General features: G+C 36.0%; 1 long non-coding RNA gene across 15 annotated transcripts in view; it reads left to right on the top strand.

The window, feature by feature from the left end:
* The window catches only part of LOC118152785 (uncharacterized), a 337,652-nt gene that overhangs the window by 103,753 nt on the left and 210,458 nt on the right, over nt 1-23,441 (top strand). For 8 of the 15 annotated variants that reach the window (XR_013534739.1, XR_013534741.1, XR_013534743.1 and 5 more), the window contains exons 3-4: nt 14,365-14,422; nt 23,035-23,148. This is a non-coding gene — a long non-coding RNA (uncharacterized LOC118152785). Of the gene's footprint in view, nt 1-2,526; nt 2,645-11,468; nt 11,621-14,364; nt 14,423-23,034; nt 23,149-23,441 lie in introns of all 15 variants that reach the window. The other 7 variants (XR_013534740.1, XR_013534736.1, XR_013534738.1 and 4 more) reach the window with 5 other exon arrangements.

Below are 23,441 nucleotides of genomic sequence, written 5' to 3'. Positions count from 1 at the left end.
CCTCCGTAAATCCAGCTCACTATGGTTAGGCTCACCTGAGAACTTGATCAACCTCCAAATCCCCTGAACCAGAAATATCCTGCCGTTGTTGGCGCCGCATTGTACACTTGTATGACACTCTTTTCCTTCACTGCATATCAGCAGGAATTAATTGTTTGGGCAATTACTTGTTTAACATCAGCTTCTCCCAAGATTGTAAACTCTTGTTTGTCTTGCTCAGGAACCCAGTAGCCAGCACACACCTAGCAATAAATATCCCTAAAACAAAACACAACAAAACAAAAAAATAATATATTATATATAATTATATTATCATTATATATTAATAGTATAAGTTAATATAATACCAAATATTAATATTATGAATGATTAATATAACTCATTATAATTTTAATTAATGTTATATTAATATTAATTTTAATAACTATTAATTATTTTAATATATAAATACAATATGTAATTATACTTATATATTATGTATTATATATATAGTAAGAATATAAATTAGGAGAGAGACAGTCTTTTAATATAAATATGTTCTTAATATAAGAATATAGCACCTGCTATAATGACTTGCCATTATGGATGCTCCTTAAATGTTTGTTGAGGCTGAGTGAGGTGGCTCATGCCTATAATCCCAGCACTTTGGGAGGCCAAGGCGGATGGATCACAAGGTCAGGAGTTTAAGACCAACCTGGCCAAGGTGGCAAAACCTGGTCTCTGCTAAATACAAAAAATTTAGCTGGGCTTGGTGGTGGTTGCCTGTAATCTCAGCTACTCCAGAGGCTGAGGCAGAAAACTGCTTGAACCCTGGAGGCAGAGGTTCCAGTGAGCTGAGATCATGCCACTGCACTCCAGTCTGGGCCACAGAGTGAGACTCCATCTTAAAAAAATTTTTTGTTGAATGAATGAATGAAAAGATATCTCTTTTTGGAAACGATCATTCTCATTTATATCAGATGGTAAGGCTATTTGTAAATATTTCTAAATGGGCAATTTTTTGGAAGTTCTTTGCTATACATACAGAGTCTTATTTTTTTTCCTTTAATTTTTGAAATACAAACCTGAACAAAGATCAAAGGGCTAACATGTACTTATAATTCTGTTTCTGTAACTTATAATTTGCTTTTACTACATCAATCTGAGGTCATTCTGAGTCAAATAGGGTTATTCAAACTACCTTTGGTATGATGTAAGGCATATACCCGATATTAGATAACTAGTAGGCAGTTAGAGATATTTTAAAACAATTCTACCATTTAAAATAAGACATAATATTGAGAATTCACTGATAAATTTATATTTGCATATGTGACATTAAATTTGTAATTGTAATATTTGTTGCTGCAATATTTTAAATATGAAATATGTCTGAACAGCCTTTTTAAAAGCCATTTGTTGCTCAATGTGGTGGCTGAAAGGCCTTTGCAATCCTTACTTTTTAGTTGTTATTGGTTCTTTATGTTTTGTATTTGATAATTGCCAAATTCATTTGACAATTTATAACTCACAAAATTGAAAGAAACAACTACATCTATATTCTGTAAAATATGTGCATGTTTTCTAGTGAGGGAAAAGACCACTAGACTGGGAATCAGGAGGGCTGGAGTTTTGGTTGGAGATTTGCTAATAAATGGCTGAATGGGGCAGTTTAGACCTCTTGTAACTCAGTTTCCTCATCTATACAATGCAGCATTTGATAGTGATTGCTAAACTGCATTGTTCTTGAGGAATTTTTTGGTCCTCTTGTCCAATATTGACTGTGTCAAGACAGCGTTCTGCTGGCAAACACTGGTGAATGTATCTTCTTTAAAATATCTTTTTGTCTGTCTAAATACTCTTAGTCTGAATCCCAACTTTCATCTTTCTTATGTATCCCAAGTCTCCCAGTGCTGTGTGAATTGATGAAAGTCCAATGTTAAGTAGATGGCAATAACAATCACATGTATCTACTACATGCTACCAAAGGAAATTACAAAAGGAGACATTCCCATTGGCAATATGGAATGAGAGTACAGAAATGGAATTTAGAGATAGCTCAAAGAGATACATCCTTGTACTTTCTGAGAAGCTAGGACGAATAATTTAGGTCCTTGTCATGGAGGACTATTTTGCAAATGTTGATTTTGCCATTATCAGCTTTGTCAGCTACAAGGATCTTTCCACACACTGGGGTGCCTTCAGTCTTGGCCACTGTTTATCACTGGTCTGGTGATGCATACAAAGATTAAACTGAATGTTTAGGGCAGAGACAGACCTGACTGGGATGGAATACTGGACACATCTGCTGTGGAAGGCGAACGGTGGCATGAAATAGGTCTCTTAAGTAAACACACACACACAATTACGACTGCATTTTGGAAATTTTCATGTAGACTTTTCTTTCATTTTCCTCCAGATATAGCTTGGCTTACCCTTGTACTCTTAAATTAGGTAATTAGCACATGTGATTTTACATCCAAATGAGGCTTTCAGGATGATCTCCATTTGGCTCTTATTTTTTTGTTGTTGTTTTATTTGAGACAGGGTCTCAATCTGTCTCCCATACTGGAATGCAGTGGTGTGATCTTGGCTCACTGCAGCCTCAACCTCCTGTGCTCAAGCCATCCTCCTGCCACTGTCTCCTGAGTAGCTGGGATTACAGGTATGAGCCACCATGCCCATGTGATTTTTGTAGTTTTTTTGTAGAGACAGGGTTTCACTCTGTTGCCCATGCTGGTCTTGAACGTCTGAGCTCATGGAATCCCTTTACCTGGGCCTCTCAAAGTGCTAGGATTACAGGTGTGAGCCACCATGCCCGACTATCTCTTAGGATTTATGACTTGTGATTGGTTAAATTTGGAGCTTACGTCCTACTAAAATATTCTCCTGCTTCATTAAAATTTATGTATTTCAGTTGGATATAGAAGGACAAAGTAGGTCCGAGGGCATACAGAGCTATCTTTAAGCTTAACACTGCCTCTTTGGAGGTATCTCAGTATATAACATTTAATTTCTAGGTAATTACAATATAATGAAGAGTTTACTTATTGACAATTATTCAATTGTTATTGATAAAACTTATTGATCCTCTAATCTATACTAAGAGAATGAATTTGCTCTAATGAGTTGCTTACTAAAATATGGTGAGTGGCTATACCAGATAAATGAGGTCATCTTCAGCTATTTCTTTATAGTAAAATAAAAAGAATATGAAAGGCCAAGTACCAAGAATTCCCTTTACCTGAAATATTTGAGTCACTATAATATATTTTGAGTCACTATAATATATTTTGAGTATTTCCATTTAGGAGCAAAGCTACCTGAAATCTGATTAAAAGTCATGAGCTTCATTTCATAAATCACATATCAAAATCAGCCTGCATGTCACAGTAATCCTTTCATAGAATGACAGACAGTGTAGAATGTTCCTTTGAACCTTTTTTTTTTGGGATAACACAAATGAAAAATTAATGATATTGCCTTGATGAAGACACTGCTTGATGAACACACTGTGCTCTAAACACATCTGACTTCTTTTTTCTTAATTATGACAATATTCCTTATTCAGCTCATTTAATCTGTAGGGCAAATTTTGCTTTTGTTAGCACTTGGCTAGGCAATTATTAAATTTTTCATTCCACTGTTTATAACTACTTTACAGAGTCGCTAACCAGATTATCATTTAGTAGGATGAGAAAGTTGGTTCTGTATATTTCAGATTATATTGTCTTTAAAATAAATTATTCAGATGATCACTGATTGTTTAATTATGTAGACTTGGCCAAAATGTTACCCTTTTAAATGAAAATGCAGCACAGGAATGAAAATTAAGCACCAGAAATTAAATGAAAATTTCAACACAGGAAAATAAAGTTAATTGCACATAGGAAGTTTCTTTATGTTTATTTCTGCTGAAAAATAATCTTGGTGGCTCCTGTTACTTGAGATTCAGTTAAACTTTCAAATCAAACTTAGTTTTGTATCAGCAAAACCTCTCCCTATAGGCTAATTGCATATATTGTAAGGGGACTTGATCTTTTTTCATTCTTTAAATTACAACTCATTTATTTAAAGAAATACTTGTCAAAAGAAAGCTCTAAGTAGTGAGTTTAAAAAGCAGTGTTAAATAATTGAATTGACTGTGATAAAATTGCCTTAGTTTAAATAGACTAGTCTATTTAATGAATTGTGCTTTTATAGGGTAAGATAAATCTATGTGAACTCAAGTGGTTCCACCAGAAACACTGAATTTGGATAGATTAGCAGAAAGTCAAGAAGAGGCATTTATAATAATGCAGTTTTATTTTATTTTATTAAAATTACACTAAGTTATGAAACAGTGTTTTCTGTCAGATTAATAATAAACTTAAAATATTATCAAGAACGTCATACACGTATTGAACAATTCAGATCCCCTGAAGAGGAAATAACCATATTTGTTCTTTTTCTCAAATAGAAGTCGTAACTTGATGCTTAATTAGAAACACAGCATTTAATTTCCAATTTTTAGGAAAAGATTCAACTTACAAACCTTCACCGTTGGATGAAATTATTTTGGCAGTGAGACCACAGCAGGAAATTAATTTCATATTTTAAAGTAAATTTGGCAGGTTTACTTTCCTGTTTAGTGTTGAAAAGGATTTTTATAACATACTATTAAGCTACCATGTAGGCCTGCCTGTGTAGCAATACTTGGTTATTACTTCAAAAGGGAAACTTAGCTGGAACATTTTTGTAGCTTTTGATTACACTTCTTGTGTTGTTAAGTGTTGAAATTCATTTTATGTGCTTAAAAATCAGAGAAGCAACTTGAGACAAAAAGATGAAGACAAGTACAAACACAAGGATCTGTTCTCATCAAAAAAGAATCACAGACTAAGACTGTGGATCATGTAGAAGGCTGGCAGTCATTTCACACTGGCTGAATATTGAAAACCAAATTCCTTGTTACATAGGTCAAGGCTGAAAAAAAGAAGTAGGAGAAGATAATATCAGTTCACACATACCAATGGACCATTCCACAGTTTAAGAGTTATCTCTTCTTTTTATCTGACCCATGAAATTCCTATTTTAGTACTTACTATCTGAGAAGTAGCTTCTTTACTTAAGGCAAAATTCTTTTCACCTTACACACACACACACACACACACACACACACACTCACACAGAGAGAGAGAGAGAGAGAGTAGAGAAAGTGAAAGAGAGACTTTCTGCTTGGTATTTTATGTTCTTACTTTGAGGAGCTTCTAATGGTTACAGTGAAAAAGTAGAAAATCAAATTCAAGTTCAAAAAACGTAACAGAGATATTAAATCCTGATTTTAAAGTCATGATTTAGTTTATACTAGCAAGCAAAATGGAATGTGGATATAAATAATTCCAGGACTTCACCAATCCTGATGTTCTTTAGTTTTAGAATATTTTGATTAGACTTTTTTGGCAACTAAGCTTTTTCTTAACATAAGAGTTATATGTGCTTGCTGTAGAAAGCTGGATGAGAAGAAAGTAAATAATATCCAGCAACAATTTATTCAACTTACTGATGGTCTAATAGGTGCAATACACATTTCATACCTTTATGAAGTTTTTGGTCTATTAGAGATAACAGATACTAAACAGATTGCCACAAAATGACTTTATTAATAAAATAGACTTAAATGCTATGAAAACTGAGTCCAGAGTTCTTTGAGGATATCTAATGAGGGGACTTAAGGTAAACTGGGGAGAGGGTTGGGCTCCTATGAGGATGTGTTTTATTGTAAGGTCAGAAGGAGAGTCAGGGTAAGGTGTTAGGGATGGTGAATGGGAGAAGAACATTTTGGATGGAAAGAACTGCAAATGACCAGGCTGTAAGACTGCAAGACTATTGGTACATTTTAGGAACAGAGCACAAATTAGTGGACAGTAGTGAGCGAAAAGGAAAGTGACAAATAATAAGTTGGAATGAGAGGAACTAGATAATCCATGGGACCTTTAATATAGAAAGGAGCTCATACTGTATTCTAAAAGCAATCAGAAAAAAAGAATGCTAATTTTTTTATCAACTGGGTTCCTATTGCTTGTTCTTTTTCAATATTTTAAGAAGATCAGATGTTAAATGCTATGTAAGGATCAGACTATGTGAGAAAATGATTTTTTTCTTATACTTAGTAATGTATCATTCTATATTTATTAAATGTTTTTCCACAACAATTTTTTGTGGTTAATTAGTTCCACGACATAGATTTTTTATAGTTTACTTAGCCACACTCTTATTTTGTACCTTTGAATTTTTGAAAAAAGGTATAAATAGCAATGATGTGATGGACATCTCCTTGTAGACAAATATTTTCACAAATCCATGATTGCTTCCTTAGGAAAAATTTATATAGCACAAATGGGATCTCTCTGATAAAGAGATATGGATATTAGCAAGCTTTTAGTATGCATAGCCAAATTGCCTTCCAGAAAGGCTGGTGCAATTATTTCTGTAGCAGTATAGAAGACCATCTGTAATAAACACACTTTTTGAGCCTAAATTACAGAGATGGTGGGGAACACGGGGAGAATTTTAGATTCTAAAATATTACCTAGAATAGTTATTGACAAAACTGAAATCTACTTAAAGATTCTTATTTGATCATAGAATTTGAGTGATGTGACTGGAAATCTATAAAATTCCTGTCTTCCTATTTGTTTGTTTCTAATTAAGAATGACATTGTTTCCCTATATCACTGTGCAGTGATCATAAAAATTTATTGCAGTTTCAAGGTTTATAAGTTATGTATAGCTTTAAAAATTTGCATAGAGAGTGAAAAAAATAAATGTACACAGTAAAGAGAAAATATAGAGATGCTAAAACTTAAAATTTGAATTTCAGGCAAATGATTGGAATTAACAATCATCTTCAAGACTGTGTCTAAACGTACAAAAGATAGTAGAAATAAAAGCAAAAACAAAAGAGTGTCAAGATAAGTGAGAAAAATGTCTTTAACTCAGTATGATTAAGTCTCGTTTCAAATGTTCCAAAGCTATTTTTAAGCAGTTGCCTTAAATTGTCAACACTAGAACTGATAGGCTACCACTGGGTTTCTTCTCACTAATCCCAGCTCTGACTTTTGGCACTGTACCCCAGCTTTGATCTCCCTCTGGCTCTTTGGCTTCTAATTCCAAATACTATTTTATCCAGCTTTTACTCATTGCTTTCCTTAATGGATTTTGGCTTCTCTTGACTTTCTGGATTTTCTTACCCTATACAACCTCTGGTGGGCAGACCCCTCTCACCCAAGTGCTCCATCTCATCCTGCTATAGCTCCTTAGAAGGCATGACCCTGGCAGTTGCTGCTGGGACAGCCTTGGCCATACCATCCTTGAGTTGGGGCAGACATTTGGACAATTAAAATATATAGTTTCTTAAAGGGTTCACATAATTGTTGAAATTTCACAATAAATCATCATATATTTATGGTAATTTTTCTCATGCAAATTGGATAAAAAAATTAATAAAAGACACGCTTACAGTCTCTAAAACATTTAAATCTATGGGTATAATGAGATTCAATTTTGATCTAATGAATTAATATTTTACTTGAATCACTAAATGGAGATGTAGTATTTTGTAATGCAATTATCCTGAGAGTAGATATACACATTGCAATGATGCAGCCATTCTTCTAAGTGTATATAAAATTCCTCTAAATGTCTATAGAAATGGGAGTAGGCATGGTAAATTTTGTGAAATGTGAGATCTAGTAATTATGCTGACTTGTGTGCTGCTGACATACATAATTTAATGCTAAATTAAGTGACTAATTCAGCAAGGGCTCCAGGAGTTCAAGGAAGGAAGGCTACTCAATGTATGTTTGAACAGTCAGGGAAAGTTTCTTCAAGAAGTTGGGCCTTGAAGAATAAATGTTATTTAAGTATGTGGAAAGAAGTCAGGGTCTCACTCATAGGTGGGTGATGAAAAATGAGAACACATGGACACAGAAAGGGGAGTACTAAACACTGGGGTCTATTGGGGGGAAAAGGGGAGGGCCAGTGGGAGGGGGAGGTGGGGAGGGATAGCCTGGGGAGAAATGCCAAATGTGGGTGAAGGGGAGAAGAAAAGCAAAGCACACTGCCATGTGTGTACCTACGCAACTGTCTTGCATGCTCTGCTCATGTACCCCAAAACCTATAATCCAATAAAAAATTAAAAAAAAAAAAAAAAAAAAAGAAGTCAGGGTTCTGATGAAGAAAATCATTTTGGCAAAATGAAAGAAATGAGGCTTTTCAGAGTTGTTTTACTTTGTGCTATGATAATAGACAAAGTGTACTTTTCCACATACGTTAAATCAATACATGCAACTGACCCACCTTCTTTGAGCTATTTACTTTTTAACTGTATTTTTAAATAATGATAATGCCTTTACTTTCTCAGCCTTTTTTATTCTAGGATCATGTGAGGCTCATAGAATGAGATTTTGAAAAATTATTTTTTCTATGCTAAGCAAATTAAATGGAGCAAATAGTTATAGAATTTTCCCATTTCTTCAGCTTTTTGGTTTTCTTGTTTGCTTCCTCTTTCCTCTCCCTTGCATATTTGCAATGAAATATTTATCAACTTTTGTTGAATTTTTTCCCCCATTTTCTTTCATGCTTTTCTTATTTAGGACCCAATGACTTCAAATATGGAATATGATAATCCTCTTTCAACTGATCTCTCTGATGCCATTTCCCCTCCCTCCAGTTCATGCTAGACATTGCAGCAATTGCCATATTTTAAAAATACTGCTTTTATATACGTCATCTCCATGACCAAAATTCCTATATTAGTTTTCTATGACCTGAAAGGTGGAGTACCCCAAATGGATCTCCCACTAGTGCTCTCCAAGATTCCTCTGACTCAAATATTGTTCATCAAATGCTCCCTAGTGAAACTGCATTATTTTTGGTTCCATTCATCAATGTGAATTACTTCAACATCTCTCTTCTGAATTCATCATGGAGGGTTCAAAATTTACCCCTTTCCCCGCTAAACTAAGAGTGCTGTGTAAATCCTACATCCTGGTTGACTCCTTTTTTGATTAATCTTTTTCACAGGACTCTCTTCCATTGTTTTTAAAGTTGAATAAACAAACTCCTGTGGCACTTACAATCTAACTTGTATTGTCACTTAAACTTCTTCATATATTTGGTTGATTCAACTAAAAGATAACTTCTTTGAGGACAGAGACTGTAGTTCTAGTCAAGAATGATATTTTTTCCACATTGTAGGACTTATTTGTGACATTCATGACATCAGTGATGATAAACATCTCTACATAACTACAGTCTTAAGAAAAATTAAACCATCGGTAAAGAAATTAGGAAGCCTTAAACTATACTCTGTTTCTTGGGCACCCCTTAAAGGTCTTGTGCTTTAGTAGTAATAGAAAAAAAAAAGGAGGAGGGTGAGAAGGGCATCTGCTTTGTATACTCTAGATGGCTAAATTGTCAGCATTTTTTGGGGAAGGCCAAACTATTTAACTGTTGTCATCCATCCTGATTTCTTCAAACTATTTAACTGTTGTCATCCATCCTAAATAATAACAAAAGCTACCACTAACAGCCCGTGGTCACTATGTGTCAGGCTTCATACCTCGTGTTAGCATGCATTATCTTATTTAGTATCCATGCTCTGCCTGTAAAACAGATGTTATTATCCTTTTGCTGAGGAGGAACTGGAAACTTTTAGATCAATACCACCCAGAAAGTCCACAGTAAGGCTAAGATTTTAATTCTGTTTGGAGCTGGATTAAACACTTCTATATCTTCCTCAGATTTCCTCAAATTTCTGTTATCAAGTGGATTCCTAAATAACCCAAGGTTTCTAAAAAGCTGAGTGAAGAAGTGTAATGTGGATGATAAGTAGAAAGAGAATTAAATAATCATTTTCCTTTTGAGGGAAAGCACCATTCCTGGATGACACAAGGTGCTAGAAGGTAGATGAAAAAGCAAGGTGAGTATTTGTTCTGACCCAGGGAAAGACTGAAAGGTAACAGGGCTTTTATAGGTAGACATGACATTTGCTGGCTCTTGATCTTCCGGTTCCAAAAAGAAATAGTTCTTAGTTTCCTGCACCTAGCCACAGGATTATTGATTTCTCTGACAGATATGAGAAGACACTGGGAGTGGAAAGCAGGAGATTAGAAATGGAACCACCTGAAAGGATGAACCGTTTTAGAAAACTGATGAAACAAAAAGATTTTTATTATCCTGCTTCTTCTTATTCTGTCACCATGAACTTCTTTCCCCCTGTAAAGGAATATATCTTCCCAAGTGGGAAAAAATGATTTTTAAAAAGATAAACCTGAAAAAATTAATTTAAACTTAGCCATATTAGGGTAGCATTAAGGCACTCCCGGGTACATTTTATTGGTCCATTAATATAGGGCCCGAGTGGTTGAATACACCTAAGGCATGTACTATATTAATGAACCAATAAAACATGCCCTGGAGTGTCTTAATGATATATTACAACCATTTCTATTACATACATAAATGCACTATTTGCTGGCTGTCTTGCATAGTTTTAAAGAAAATCTTCAATTAACCAAAAATATTGCATCAAGAACTCTCACTCACAATAAGGAAGAGCAACAAAGAATCCTGTAATTAACTTACCAGGCTAGTTACTCATGAGGTGATTCTGGATTGATTTAATCTTTGGTGCTTTTTCACTGTAAATATTTTGGGAGGACTGGTTCTTTGGATTTAAAATTGAATACTTTCAGGAAAAGAAACAGATGAAAGCTGACAGAATTCATACTGATCTCCTTCCTTACTTAAAATATCCAATTGTGGGTGGCGATTATAACACTAAATAGGTATTAATGACTGGATTCAAATAGTAACTCTCTATGCCTACATTAGAATGATATATTTGAGGCATTTGGGGACATTTTCTACAGTGATAAGGAATGCCACACACTCATGTATGCAAGGGTTGAGACCAACACATGGCATCTTGTAAAAATGTCTTCTCCTAACAAACAGTTGTGTTGTACACTTATTTATAAACTCAGTTTTAACCCTGCTGTCTTTTCACTGGGGTCATATATATTGATGCATTACTATGAGTAGGAAAAGCTGAAGGAGCACATGGAGAGAGGAGAGATAATGACAGTGGATATCACTTACTGAATGACTTATAATCATACAATGTTCTAATTACTATTACATTTATTATCTCATTTAATCTTTGCAATAACCCTACGAGGGAGATACTGTTATACTTGTTTTGTAGATGAAGTATCCAAGGTAAAAGTAGAAACTTTTCCAAGTGGTGGAATTTGAGATTGAATGCAGACTCTCTGAGTCCAAAGCCCATACTCAAGTGGGTAAAGCTCGGGATGGCCGCTATGAGAAAAGCAGAGAGAAACATGAGGATTATGCTTTATATAGGGAAGAAGTCCTTTCTAAACTCTATCTACCAACATATTACATTCTACATTTTATTCTTCCCCTCCACTTCCTCTTTACAGAGGCACATAAATAGAGCAGAGAGAGCGAGTGAACATGAAGGGGCCTCATAGCTGTCTTAAAAGATGCAAAGTGACTTCCATGGAGCAATGATCTAAGATCCAATGAGAATGGGCACATGGCGATATGGTTAGATACCAATGACCAGAAACAGGTAAAATGTGAATGCTTTATCATCTGATCACAGGGAGAGAAGATGACATTCTCCCATCCTCACTGAGGATGGCACCTCAGTGTCACCAAATAGATCCTTGAAACTAAGGTGACAGCCCTTGGATAATGAGTAGAGAACATCGTCAAGCTAGTCATAGTCTGAGGAAATACTGCACTGACTGATTAACCCTAAATTTGACCACTGTGTAGAATAAGGGCTTAAGACAGAAATTAATTGTAAAAAATATAAAGTCAAAATTATTTTTACACACATTTAAAATCTGAAATTTATGCCCTGAGTTGTTTTGTTCATAAACTTTTTAATTCTTGCAGATTTGTATCCTAAGAGAACCTGACCATGAAATATTTACAAAGGCTACTGAAGTGACTGCCATTATTATTGGTTTTAGGGTCATAAGTTAGGTGTCAAATCATTAAAAAAAACTGGTCTTTCTGAGGAATTGCATTTTAGTTTAAGTTCTTCTTCATGATCTATCACATACTAGGAAATTCATTATTTTGTAAACTTACTCTATATCAATTTCTCCAGCTGAATTTTGCAAGCCTGGAAAACAGTTGCTGAAAGGTCTTTGCTGCCTCCACTTGATTTTTACTCATGGTTTATGTTGGTTTATATTTGCCTTGCACATTTGGTAGTCATTGATATAATTCAGTTTGGCTTTATTTGCCGAAGGGCTTTGCCCTGATGTTGAAAGTCACACTGCAATATTGTTTACTCAACCTTTAGAGGACAGAAAAGTTGTTAAACATAAGCCCTGGTGCATTTTAAAAATTCTGAAAAAACCACAATTTTAGAAAAATACATTTAAAAATCCCACATATGCAATTTATAAATAACTTTCCCTTCTTTATTTCAGTTATTTTTTTAAGACCATTAGGTCGGTGTTTTTTATGGTGAAGTAATTTAACACCAGACAGTAAATTCATCATGATGATTTCAGTGGGCAGATAAATACCTTATGCAATTTCACTGTGTCTCTAAGTGATTCATCTGCTGGCTTATGTTCAATGTAGGAACCAGGTCATCAGCTCTTCTGTAAAGCTGACCAAACAAGTCATCCCAATGCAATATAAATAAATATGTATAAATAAAGCAACACCAATATATGAGGGGTACTAGTGATGGCTGGACATTTGCAGTGAGTAATTTAGTGGACATATATGATCCTACTGTTCTTTTAAAAAATTTAATGCCGGTTTTGCTGATGAAAGCATCTTTGCTGACTATAATAACAGCACCCTAAATGTGTATGGTGCTTTAAAAATTTTTGAAGTACTTTCACAGGTGATATTATCTTGTGGAATACTTTCTCACAGTCCTACGACACAACTGTGAACCGTATTGTCCTCATTTTCAGATGAGGTATTGTTACTCAGAAAGTTTAAGTGTTTTACTTGAAGTAATTGACCTGCTAAATGGCACCATGGATTAGAACCAGGTCTTTTTGGAGTCATGTTCTTCTTTTCCCCGTAAGACTTGAACATCAACAGGTCAAGGCACTAAAGCTAAATAAGACTAAATGATATTAAACTGACAATATTCTACTCTTTCTAGCCTATTACAGTTTCATATGACTGAACCTAATAGTAAAATAGAGGCTTTGGGTATCCTTGGTCAGAAAATCTGAGAATTTAGTTGAAGTAAATGAAGGAAGACCAGGCAGGCAGGGACTGTGGCCATGGATCCAGAGTCCAAGATGGGTGTACATGCATACTGAGAGGAAAACAGAGAAAAGTGAGAGCTATTTCAACTGTGAGTTTTCTATGTTTTGGGAATAGATATTTTCTTTTGACACCATAGGATTAACTTGAAATGCTTCTGAGTGAATGACTTTTATAGATTAGAGATTTAACTGAGTCTAAAAGCAAAATAGATCTATAATTTGAAGATCAGATGAGATTTTTAGCCTTATGTATTTAGAAAATTTTGTATGTTTTGGGACTCTCGTCTAGTAAATTTTGACTGTACCTTCATGAAATAAAATAGTGTAATATAGGTGTTGATTCACATCAGCAAAAGCAGGAGGCTGTCATGAGACAGAGGGCAAAACATGGTTATCATGTCAAAAAGCTTCAGTTTAACACCAAATTCTCCTACATGATTTGGACAAGTCATTGAACCCCTATGCAGATTAATTTTCTTAATTCAAAATGGTGATAACAATACCTACCTCACAGAGATGTGAGGATGAACCTGTGGATTACTGGAGTTAGTAACCCTTGATGGATTTTAGGACGTCAATGAACACTGCAACATTGAATACAGTAGTAGACCTATAGACCCATGCACAAAATTCCAGTGAGACTGTTCATTATTGTCATCAGATCCTTTGAAAGACTCCACAAATGGCAAAAGGATAAGAACTACCAATGTATATGAAAAGGATTGGAAATTGTGAAATGTTACATAAATGTTAGAAATTAAGGATAATAATGCACTATCCAGGCAAGGAAAACAAAACAGTAATTTTTAGGGAGACAGAATGTTTATCTGTCTCCAACAAACTTGGATTGGACTTCTAGGAGATAATTTGGTAGGTTAAATGTATGTAAAACATAAATTACCTCTAATGGCAAAATCACTTTTATTTGTAATAATTTTAAATATAGGCTTGTTAAACAATGCTTTTGAGCATATTTCATAGACAATAATCTATAATTTACTAGTTTCTCTTTTTGAAATTTTAATATATGTATCTGTGATCCTTTTATGATTTTTTTCAGGTGAGGTCATTGAACTCTTAAGTGCGAGATGAAACAAGTCTTCTGGGGTTCCAAGTAGGTAAGTAATCTGTTCATTTCTTAACTAGCTAAATGAATTGCTTTATTAAGATACTGAAGATATGTCAGGCCTATCAAGGTCTAGTACCTGGAATCACTAATCAACTCTCTATGAATATTACTTGTATAAAGATTTTCCTTTCAGCACACTGAATAAAAATAAACTCAACCTAGGGGAAGATGGGGGAAGGTAATGTGAGGAAGAAGGAAAAATATCAAAGACCTTGCTTTCTCAAAGTTCCATAAAGTAAGAAAGAATCAATACCACAGTTTTAAAACAGACTGGGGTTGGACAGAGGAGCAACCAATTTGTAATTTAGGAGTGCTATTGCTTTCTCAGACATAAAGGCATTATTGTCTGGGGGAAAGACTTCTATTGTATAAATACTGTTGAGAGGATAGTGGAATTTAGATCTTCAGCATCTTCCTTGATTTTGGCAAGGCTGAATGTAAAGGAAACTGCAGTCATTCAGGAAGAACGCTATGTGTACAATGTCATGTTTTATTGATAGAATGAGTAAACCAGACAGTACAGGCTGTAAAAACATATCAGTCAGTATTACAGCAGGAAACAGATGGCTTATTCCAATAGAGTAATTCAAAGAATAGCCAATAAAGGGGCTACTTACAAAAATGTAGATAGGAAATAGGGGAACTATGAGATAGAGTGTATCTGAGACTAGTAACACAGGGTCTATTTCTACCCCTAGGCTTGAAGGGGTGTTACCTTGAAAGAGAATCTCGGATGGCAGGGCCAACTTAACAAGAGCCGTGGTCTTCATGGAGAGAAATGGGAACTTTTGAGCTAAGGGAATATAAATACTCCTGCCTCATTCACCTCCCTCCCTCTGATCTTCTGCCATGTCTCTCTAATATTAGAACCCAGTCTGGAGCCAGAGGGCAAGAGAGCTAATTGACTGACTCTTTAGAGTCTAGCCTCCTGCAGCCGACTAGAGTGAAGTGTATGATCTGGAGGAACAAACAGCTCCCCAAATTTGGTGGCTTATGGTCCCAAAGGCCTACTTCTCACTCATGCTAAATGTCTGGCATGGATCGCTAGGGAGTGTTTCCACTCCATGTGTCCTCACTCTAGAACTTACTTCAGAGATGGAGCAGACATTTCTTCAGAATATAACCAATTGTTTTGATAGACAGGGCCCTATGCAAGCTTCAGGGAGCCAGAAAGTTGAATTCTACCAGGTGCCTGAACGAGAAGGGGATGTGATCAAACTGAGCAGTATGCATAACCACCATGGGTAACTTTTCTGTTAAAAGCTTGCTGGCCCCTAAATTAAATTAAAGCTGGAATATGGATTGGCAGAATAATTCAGGCAGAATTTAGTTTACAAACAACTTCTGAGCAACTTGCATGATATTCAGTAGAGCTATGTGGTAGATCATACCGAAACTTTTTCTTTTTTTTGAGACAGAGTCTTTCTCTGTCGCGCCCAGGCTGGAGTGCAGTGGCATGATCTCAGCTCACTGCAGCCTCTGCCTTCTGGGTTCAAGATATTCTCATGCCTCAGCCTCCCAAGTTGCTAGGATTACAGGTGCTGGCTACCATGTGGACTAATTTTTATATTTTTAGTAGAGACAGGTTTTTGCCATGTTGGCCAGGCTGGTCTCGAATTCCTGACCTCAAGTGATCCACTGGCCTAGGCCTCCCAAAATGCTAGGATTACAGGAGTGAGCCACTATGCCCAGCTTATACCAGAACTTTAAAAAAACCAAATCCATACTGTTGACAGGAATGAAACCACAGAAAATTTTTTGAACATTGTTAGGATCAAAATATTAATACTTACGTTAAAAAAAAACTTTTGTTAAGTGGATGGTATGATACTAAGCCTTTAGTCAAATTTAACAAAATTATCCCTGCCCTATAGTAGTTTACTATCTAAAACAGGCAATATTGACTTAAATAAATGCAATCAGTTCTTGATTATTTGCAGGAACATTAGCTGCTCTTAAATTGATCTATGGCAATTTTTGGAATGCTTAAATTGTATATTACTCAGAATACAGCTTAACTGTATTCTTTTTACTCTAGTCGTATTACTATTTGTAAATGGACTATAAAGAGACATTAGGAATATCTAGCGCCTTTGGAAATGCATGTAATTTATGCACAAGTGGGATAATATCACATACTATAGGTGCAAATTTAGAATTGGTTGCACTGTAGGCAGATGACAGCCTCATCTGTGCTTAGAAAAAAGTTGTTTTGTTATAAGTTGTTTTGGAGGCTGAATATTAGATTTCATTCTGGACATAAAGCATGCCATTAGAGTGCTAATATCTTAATAGTGAGAAAATGCTTTCATATAAATACTGAAAGACAAAAACTGCTGGGAATAAATCCGAAATATTAACTGATAATGTTTCCTGAATACCCCGAGGAATGCTGATGGGACAGAAGTTCGGGATATTTAAAGCTCAGCAGCTTCTATCTATGAGTCCTTCTGACAAATTGCATAGTGGATAGAGTGCATGCTGCCCACATTACCTAGGTCCTTACCATTTTTGTACAATCCGGTTTGATTTCCAATTGTTGGTGACTGCATCTTGGCCAGTGGGCCTGCAGCAGTCTGGGAGTACTGGGGAAAGAGTGCCATCAAGGAGCAGCCCTCAGTTACAAACACAGAAAATGAGGTCTGTGGGTCCCAGTGGGTGAACCAACATGGAGGAGCACCACATTGAGCGTCCATCTTAGTTTCCTAGGGGCACAAAGCCGTATTCACCTGAGTGGCAACTTGCTTGACAAAGCAGCTTTTCCTGCTTTCCTTCCCATCTTTACTTCACTCCCCCTCTTTCTAACCAGTGTTTCTTGGGATCAATTTCCAAATAAACTGCGTGAACTCAAGTCTTTGTCTTAGGGTATGTGCTGTTTGGGAAGGAAGTAAAACTAACACAGTGGGCTATCTCCCTAGCTACAGACCTCCTTTTTCTTGTACTATATTGTGGGACCTGAAAAAATATATAATTCAGACAGAGTGGCAGCATGAAGTTCCTTTGGTAAGTTCTTTTGGTAGATAAAGATGAAAGTTGCCTAGAGCACTTTAATGGAGACTTTGATATAATCATATATATGTGATTATATATATATATAAAAGGCTCATGCAAGGATGATGTGAAAATACTATAGAATCTTGTCTTTAAAAATTCCTGGCCAGGCACGGTGGCTCAAGCCTGTAATCCCAGCACTTTGGGAGGCCAAGGCGGTGGATCACAAGGTCAAGAGATCGAGACCATCTTGGTCAACATGGTGAAACCCCGTCTCTACTAAAAATACAAAAAAGTAGCTGGGCATGGTGGTGCATGCCTATAATCCCGGCTACTCAGGAGGCTGAGGCGGTAGAATTGCTTGAACCCAGGAGGTGGAGGTTGCGATGAGCCGAGATTGCACCATTGCACTCCAGCCTGGGTAACAAGAGCGAAACTCCGTCTCAAAAAAAAAAAAAAATTCCCAATGTTAGATATTATTTGAAGCATTAAAAAGCAAAACTGTTGCGTGTCTGTTGGAAGTAAGCTAAAGATAAAATATATTTAAGAGTTACATATACACACACACATACAATATGTTTGCAAAATATTTCATACTCTAGCCTGTTAATATGCAAAGTTACCAATTATTTATTAGATTGGTAGATTAGTTGCAAATTTTCTGCCTCCTCTACTCCAGCCACATGTGTGGTGGCACCAGGACAGGATACCTGGAATAAATACCTCAGGCAGAAAACAGAAAATTGGAATGTATGCAGTAGTCACTGGTCCGTGGTAATGATGAAATCCTATGGACAGCCAGTATGAAATCTTGTCAGTGAGAAAAATGCCATGGCCAGAACTTGATTCTATTCTCAGGGAGGAATTTTCCCGTCCATTGTTCTGCCAGGCCTCTGCTTCTGCCATCTGGGAAGTTTTGCTTGTCTATTATCTGCCATGGCCGCAGTGGCCATCAAGGTCTCTAGAGGTTTTGCTGCCCCCTGCCTGTATGAGTTGGGTGGCCTAAGATTTGCTTCAAGGCTCAGCCAAAAGCTTTTAAGCCATAGCTCATGGTTTTTTTTTGCAATATAATTGTCTTTAAAATTCATAAGACTTTCATCTCTTCCAGGGAAAGGAAGACAAATGTTGCATGTTCTCACTTATATATAGGAGCTATAACAAATCTCATGGAGGTAGTGAATAGAATGGTGGCTACCAGAGGCTGGGAAAGGTAGTGTGGGTCAGGGGATAAAGTTACAATATACAGTCAGAAGTAATAGGATCTAGTGTTTGGTAGCACAATAGGGCTACTACAGTTAAAAATAATTTATGACGCATTTCAAAATAACTAAAAGAATAAATTTGGAATGGTTTCAGCACAAACAAATGACAAATGTTTGTAGTAATTGGTGATGGATACCCCCCAATTACCATTATGCATTGATCATTATACATTGTATACTTGTATCGGAGTATCACATGCGCCCCATAAACATGTATAACTATTATGTATCCATAAAATTAAAAAATTTAAAAATAGATAACAACGAATAGACTTTTGTCTCTTTGCTTACAATCAGTTCAATATGCCAGTTACCAGACCCATAATTCTTTCTTAGACATAATTCTTAAAATAGTATTATTTCTTTTTCTTCTCATCATCATTTCTTTCTCAACTCAATGACTTCTACCCCAAGGCCATGAGGCTTGGGTTGAAGGCCTGGCTCAATCTGAATGTTGTCACATAATTATAACTTAAGACTGTTCATTATTCAATTTCAAAAATTATGTATTAATGTTTGAGTTAAGCATTCCCAACTTTCGAGGCTTAAAATTTCTGGATGCCTTCTTATTCCCTTTCATTTTCATGTGTATTGTGGATAATTCTTTCTTGTGGTCATTTCTTTTTTTAATGTCTTGCTAAATAAAGCTAGTAACAATTAATGCATGCTCACATAATTCTGTTTTACAATCTCGTTTACTACAGCACAGGCTAGGGAAGTTAGCGGCCTGCCTCCAAGGAGATCGTGGGAATCATTGTTACTGAACATTTTGCCTCTGCTTAACTTGGGGTTTCATGTTTCCGGCCTCTGATATTGGTTTCCTAGTTATCTTCTGCCAGTGACACCAGTTTTAGGGTTTTTGTTAGTGTCCATTCTTGGTACCAATTTCTATTTTAGTTACAATAACACCAATTAAAGAACCAGATAAACCTCGAAATGTAAGTGGCTTAACATGTTAAGATGTTTGTTTCTTGCTCACGTAAAATCCAAATAGAGGGGCTGAGGGTTCTATTTATGCATTTATTAGCAACCCAAATTAGCAAAACTGTTGTATTCAATATACAGTTTTTAAGGCACCAACATTAAGCCAAAAGAGAGAACCCTTTGCTCCTTCTCTTTCTGACCCTCCTCTCCCCCTATGCTGACATCTTAGATGTCCACTGGCTTTCAATATCATCTATTTGCTGACAAATCCCAAATCTTCTTTTAACAAACTCCACCTTGCCCCCAGATTTGTATATGGAATTGCCTATACAACAACTTCACTTGGATGTCAATCCGGGGTCATTAACTTAATATGTTCAAAATCAAATGTTGATTTCTCCCCCCAGAATTGCCACCCCTTAACATATTTGGGACTGTGATTTACCAGTTATTCAGGATACAAACCTGGAAGTAATTTTTGAATTTTTAAAAAATTATCATATAGTACATAGAATCAAGAAACAAATCCTATCAGTGATACACGCAGTGGCTCAAGCCTGTAATCCCAGCACTTTGGGAGGCCGAGGCGGGTGGATCACAAGGTCAAGAGATCGAGACCATCCTGGTCAACATGGTGAAACTCCATCTCTACTAAAAATACAAAAAATTAGCTGGGCATGGTGGCGCATGCCTGTAATCCCAGCTACTCAGGAGGCTGAGGCAGGAGAATTGCCTGAACCCAGGAGGCGGAGGTTGCGGTGAGCCGAGATCGTGCCATTGCACTCCAGCCTGGATAACAAGAGTGAAACTCCGTCTCAAAAAGAAAAAAGAAAACGTTTAGAATCCAGCCATTTCCCATAGCTCCTCAGCCATCAGTTTTTACTTGTTGTAGTGTAGTGATGATCTAACAGGTCTTCTTGTTTTCACTCCTGCCCTCTTTGAATGCATTTACCACACGTGAGCCAGAGTAATATTTTACAAAATAAATGGAATTACATTGCTCTTCTATGTATAAAACTCTCAAAAAACAAAGGTTTTCCCTGATAATTTATTTAAATTACTTGATAGAGTTCATCATTATCTGACATTCAACCATTATATTATACATTTGTTTTGTTGTTGAATTTTCTGTCTTCCTAACTCAAGAATGAATATCTATGTCATAGACTTTTCTTTATTTATTTACGTCTTTATAACGCCCAGGGTGGTGCTTGCCACATGGGAGACGTTCTAGTAGTTTTGAATGAAAAAATAAATGAATGAGTTACCTGTTATATCAATTTTTTGGTGCATTAGTCTTTTTGTATCTATTTGTATGTTTTTTTTATATTAACCATATGTAATCATTATCTTAGTATTAAATGAATTTCTAAATTCACACTTTAGTTTACATGTCTATCTATCCAGCTAGCTAGCTAGTAATATAATAGTAAGTGTAGTTTTCTTCCTCACAATATTTTCCATTATTCTTTACCTTAGAAACCCCTTCTCTGTCATGAGCTTGGCTATATTCTCATATACTCACCTAATGTCTTCTCATTCTTAGTGTAATTTTAAAGAAGTATGGTGACCAGTCTTCATCCAGATATATTCTAGGAATCACAGTACATTCTCCAGATCACAGAACGTACTTACCTTGAGAAATACTGATTGCCTGAAGGTTTCTAAGAAGGCTTGAACCATGAATGCTTTTTACTGGAGGCAGACATGCCAGATCTCTTTCTCCCAGGGATTCTAAAGTGGTACCGGGGTGCTGCCTATTGGCCTAATTCTTTCCTTCTTGGCCCGACTTCCTAACCAAAGGGAAGGAGGCTCTTCCCAGAGCTGTCAGTATACTTTTCTTTCATTCAGCAGCTACCAGACATAATAGAAAACATACAATGTCTAAGTCATGTTCCTGGATTTTATGGAATAAGTTGAATGCTATATTTTTAAGGGAAATCTAGAAAAAAAAATTTCCTTTTTTGAAATTCCACCAGATTCATTGATATTTGTAAAGCCAGCAGTCCTGGTAGGGATGTGAATGTGTGTGTGTGTGTGTGTGTGTGTGTGTGTGTGTGTGTGGCTTCTGCTTGTAGTTTTGTAGATTAAACCATTTTGGAGAAACATTTATCTCACAGTCATCAATATTTATACAGTTATTGCCAAAATATTCCAGCACATGACAATAAAGGGTCTTGCCTTTGTCTTATGCTTGACTTACATGAAATCACCATATGGGCTAGCTGTGGGCTTCTATTGGGTTGGGGATAGGGAAGGAAGGGAGAAAGAAAGAGGGAGTGATAAGCAGGTGGAGATTGAGGAGGACAAGAGAGAGTTGCCTTTCTGGGGATTTGAAGTTGTCCTGGATATGCAGAAGGATGGAGAAATCAGACTTAAGGCATCTTGTGCAATTGTGGTAGAATGGAGAGGAGGTCAAGCCTTGATTAAATTTAAACAGCAGAAACCAAGGCTTTTTTTTTTGTAAGATTTTATTCTACTTAACTTTCATAGTATTTCAAGTCATTTTCTAGAATGTGACAGAAAAACCACATTTTTCTAAAATGTAACAGATCACTTTTTTCACACTCCAGTATATTGTAAAAACACTTCTCTGGTTTTTGCTTTTTTATATATTGTAAAACTCTTGCACCATAAAGTTTAGAATCCCAGAGACTTACCAGTTAGAATAAGGCACAGGTTACTGAGGATAGGTGATGTTTTGGGAGAATATGTAAGCCAGCCACAGAGCCTTGATTTAGGGGCTAAATCTCGGAGCAAACTAAAGGTAGACAGACACAAACAGACTCAATGTTACTTTTTACAAGAAATTGCTTTCTTTTGGGAAAAAAGGCCATAATAAATACCCATTTCCAGAGTTGTATCCAGTAACAGCAAGGACAAATCCCTGTAAAATTTGAAAAGTCCCATTTTTTTCATTTTTTTATGAATTACTATCATAGATTCTTTCTTACCTTTTGAATATATTGACTTCAAAATGTTCTTATGATTCTGAAATTCCAAGCTGCTTTTTCTAAAATATCATTTTCTTTCTTTAATAAGAAAACAATTCTAGGAATTTAGAATGTGATATTTTATCTCTATCTAGAGACTACAAGATTCAAATACATTCAACTTTCTTATATATTTAAATATTTTAACAATATTAATTTAGAAATGTCTAAATTTTTCTACTCTAATTTATTTACATCCAATTTAGGGGTTGATTAGTAATACAGTAAAAACTTACTCTCACATTAAATCCATTATATTGTTGATTATTCAAATAGTTTCTGAGCTAAAGAGCTGTGTCAACCATTGGCCTGGTGCAAGGTCCATCAGTATAATATGATGTATGTCTGTCCCTGAAGACCTTAATCTTCCTAGTGAGACAGATTATCATGCATAAAACTTTCAATGATACCAGCTTTTTTTTTTTTTTGAGATGGAGTCTCGTTCTGTTGCTAGGCTGGAGTGCGTGATCTTGGCTCACTGTGATCTCTGCCTCCCAGTTTCAAGCGATTCTCCTGCTTCAGCCTCCTGAGTATCTGGATTATAGGTATGTGCCACCATGCCTGGCTAATTTTTATAGTTTTAGTAGAGATGGGGTTTCACCATGTTCATAAGGGTGGTCTCAAACTTCTGACCTCAGGTGATTTCCCTGCCTCAGCCTCCCAAAGTGCTGGTATTACAGGCATGAGACACCACACCTGGCTGATACCAGCATTTATAGAGTTACAAAAAAAAAAGAGATTGAACACAAAAGTAGGATAACTATATGAGGAGTTCATGAAAGGCTCCTCAGAAGAGATGACATTGGAACTGAGTCTTAAAAGCTGAGTAGTCAGCTTC

Source organism: Callithrix jacchus, chromosome 4, assembly GCF_049354715.1.
Source record: "Callithrix jacchus isolate 240 chromosome 4, calJac240_pri, whole genome shotgun sequence".
In the NCBI taxonomy this organism is placed as follows: domain Eukaryota; kingdom Metazoa; phylum Chordata; class Mammalia; order Primates; family Cebidae; genus Callithrix; species Callithrix jacchus.
Note: the sequence above shows the minus strand (reverse complement) of the source record. Positions and strands in the feature narration are given on the sequence as shown.